This window comes from Pezoporus flaviventris, unplaced genomic scaffold (assembly GCF_033815535.1).
Source record: "Pezoporus flaviventris isolate CSIRO_AGI_PZ_B2104156 unplaced genomic scaffold, CSIRO_AGI_Pfla_v1 ptg000068l, whole genome shotgun sequence".
In the NCBI taxonomy this organism is placed as follows: Eukaryota; Metazoa; Chordata; class Aves; order Psittaciformes; family Psittacidae; genus Pezoporus; species Pezoporus flaviventris.
In genome coordinates, this window is record NW_026892616.1 from 1,849,640 (window position 1) to 1,853,721 (window position 4,082).

The following is a 4,082-nucleotide window of genomic DNA, read 5'->3' on the forward strand; positions in this document are numbered from 1 at the left end:
TGTACATTATTCACTGCTGACTACATATTTGTGGTATGCCTATTTGGCCACAAAACATTTTAAAAATACAAAATTCATGTTTGTATGAACTTGGTGGACTTTTTTTTCTTATGATATCTTAGCACTACAAGTAAGTCATAAAGATCTGATACACAAATTTGTCTTTTGCTAATTTTAAGAGACAGCCTATGATAGTGTAAGTGAAAAATAATGTACTGCATATTGAAGGAAAAGGTATCAAATATGTGCGTGGTTTTGGTTTTTTTCTTTTGACTCTAAAATGCTAGCCACCTAATTTAAAGTCACTGCTCTTTTCATAATCTGTCATTTCAGGCTGTAATCAGCCATAGCCATTAAAAATCTCACAGCAGTTCCTACGAAAGTAATCATAATGATTTGTTAAATACTGACATTGGACTCATCTTTACACCAGACACAAACAAAAACAAGTGCAATTTTGAGCTTGTGTATATATGTTCCAATTTCCTATACTTTATAATTCACAGAATCATAGAATAGCTAGGCTTGGAAAGGACCTTAAGATCATCTAGCTCCAATTCCCCTGCCATGGGCAGGTGTATTCACTATGTTAAAGGTATTACTAAAACATACAAAGAAGTTTTAAAAGAAATAGAAAAAAAATATTTTGGTAATGTATGAAGTTAGTCTTTTGTATGTGGATTATTTTACATATTGTGATCTTCTTGAGTGAAAACCAACAAATCATAAGATTTTTCTTTTCTTTCCCCAGTGTACATTTCATTAATTTTGTTCTCTGAACTTTCACTAAGATACTGTATCATTTTACTCAACTAATTTATTCCATTGACATCCTAAAGGTAAAAGAATTATGTTTAGTCCCTCACTATAAATTCCTTGACTGGTTATTTACAGGATACTAAGTTTAGAGTTCTCAGAATGTGTGTTCTGTATTACAAGTTCTATTTACTATGTGTTACTCCATTCTGGGTTTCTTTTCCCTTCTTTTACTGTATCTGTGCCACCTAATTGCATTATCTCTTTATTTTTCTATTAACCTATAGCTATATTCATTTTTTAGTGATCCTGCAAATTAAACCCTTTCAGTTTTGCTTTTCTTAAATCTGCAGGATTTTTCATTTATTTTATGCTGTTTCTAACACTTAAACCCTTGAGATTTTTTTTAACTCAGCATGGAGAACTAAGGTCCACCTCTTCTAAAAGTAGTAAAAACTCCTTGATATGTGTAAATTATAAAATACGAAGTCCACATCTATAACCTATACGTTCCCGTTAAGGGAAGCCACACTAATTAGCAAGGACTCTAATCTCCATCTTGCTGACAGAGAAACAGAGCAGCAGAGAAATATGTTTTAAGAAATTTGCAGTTACAAATAAGTGTCAGAAATAAAATTAAGAATATTTAATTACTTCAATTATTTTTTATTTTTTTTCTACTCAGTAGTTAATTCTTTTTCACATGAAATTGATTTAAGGTTTGAACCCAACTGGAATCAGTACTCTGGACACTGTGTTAAGAAGGACCTATGTTTAATAAGATTCAGATTGAAGTCCTGAAGCTTTTCTTGATTCTACACTGCATTTCTAGATGCTATTCCTAATATTATTTTTGTGCTGCCTTAAGTGGTCAGTAGATTAAAAAAAAAAAACAAACCCAAACCCACAGCAAAAAACACGCATAAATTCTGAAATCTGAATCTCTCTCTCTCTATGTATGTACACTCTATTCCCTGATCATGAACTATTCAGTAAAGATCCTTTTTAAGTTTAGCACATCTGTTTGTGCATACAGAAACACAGAGGAACATCTGCAGAAAGAGCAGTAGACAGCAGCTCTTACTTAACCGGTTCTTTAATAAAGTATTTAGGTGGTTATTTATCATAATAGAAATGTGAGTTGCACCTGATGTCATGTTTAGAAAAGAAATAAAATAAAAAAACAAAACAAACCTGAAAAATATTTTAATCCTAAATATAGTAGATTGCAAAACCACCTAGATTGGATTATTCCTGCTAAGACGTGCAGCATTCAGGGATTTTATCAAGAAGTCCAGGGACTGGGGTTTGAGAAGCTTGCTGTATCACCCTAAGAACAATATCTGCCTTTCGTTAGCCAAATAGCTATCTGTCCAGATTCTTCAGGAATCTATTTAGTTGCTCATACACCAGTACTTACTTACAAGATGTGGCCCATAGTTTCTGAGACATCTTCACAGGTCTTGCATGTTTAAGAAGGGACCTCAGCAGTTCCACCTAAGTCCTAAATAATAATTTATGTACTTGGCTGGATATAATTTTTAATCATTTGTTGACACAGGACATTACTGTCATTTTAACAAAATAAGCTGCTTTCCAGTTATCATAATTAGGCATGCTTGAAATATTTTCAAGGCTTTTTTACCACCTAATTTTTTCCTAGTAAGAGATAAAAACCTTTGCATGGATTATCATGTATAGATTCTACTTATGAATATTTGCTAATTTTTCATGTTATCAGTTACTCCTTAAGCTTGTTAGAAATATGTTCATTTCTTAATGAAAAGACTAGCCTAATTTTTTCAGTTCTCTTTGATCTTTTTTTGCATTATATTCAGATGTTAATTTTTTATCAATACTTTCAAAGTTACATTCACTCAAGTCATCTTAATGTCACAGTTATGCCTTGTCACATAACTTGCAGAAAAAAATAAGAAAATAATATTTTCTTGCAGAATAAAAACAATAGCAGACTCCTCATGATGGTACTGCTTTACAGTTTTAATTTGTCAATTACTTAAGCATTTTTCCCTTATCTTTCAGGGTTTTGATTTGGATGTCACAGTTATAATACTTTATCTGATACTAAAGCAGCACTATACATAAATGTTGGGTTATTTATAGATAGGTAATGAAATATATTACAGAAAAAATGTCATATTCAGCTATCAAATAGCTTTATATGTATCAGTTTAGGAAGGATGTGCCTAAGCTATTCAGTATTTGTTACCAAGTTCTGCAAAACACTCAACATACTGCATTTAATGTGTTGAATGCTAGTAGTTTATAAAACTGATTTAAAAACCTGACATTTTTTAAGGCCAGCAAGTTTGCCTTTTTTCTTAGTGTAGATGCAATGATTAGTATTGGAGTAGAGCCTGCAGATTGAAGTGTGGTACCTTATTTAAAATTGCACCTCAGAAATGCTAACAGAGAATAAAATAGTTTTGATAGTTAAAAGACAGGTGGAAATTTTCCTAGTCATAAGTAATGAGCAGGTATACTACTAGACAAATTGTCATAGCTGTCTTGAGCATCGTATAGCACGCAATGCCAATCTAACTCAAAGCTTGAAATGATTTTATATACAGTTTGTTCACTTCTTTTTATTTTTCACCCTAAATGTGTAACTTCAGGTATTTAGTATTTGTATCATAAAAAAATTCAAAAATGCAGATAATTTAAATAGTAGTCCTTATCTTTTACTTTTTTATTACAATGAAGCTATATATGTTGCTCCAAATATTACAGCAATACTGGACATTAATTTCTCTTACAATTATAGATTCCAAGTGTTTTTTCTTTTTTCAAAGTTAATAATATTCTTACTGATTACTAAAAGGCACTGCAACAGTTCTGTTGCTTATTAGCTTGTAAAAAGATTCAATGGATTTATTTTCATCATTGCAAATTAATTCCTATACCTAGAATGAAAACTAAAAAAAAAAAAAAAAAAAGTCTGCCTTTATATCTTCTCCGGATGTCAAATTGGCCTCTGATGAATCTTTACAACACCTACATTGAATGTCTTGAGATATGTGCCTCTTCTGATAACTTTCCTTGGCCTAATCCAGACTGCCAGCTGCTTGGTTTCTTTCTCTTCAAGAAACATATTATTCCTCAGCCAATCTCCTGTGAATGTATACAATTTCTATCTTCAGAGGTTTTAGCGACCCAAGTGGATAAAGCCCTAACAATCTACTCTGACCTCACATTTGACTCTGAAAGCACAGGTTGGACTAGAGACCTCCTGATGTCACTTCCAACCTGAAATACACAGCATTCCAGTGAATAAATGAGTGATCTTGGATTACACTAGCAAATGA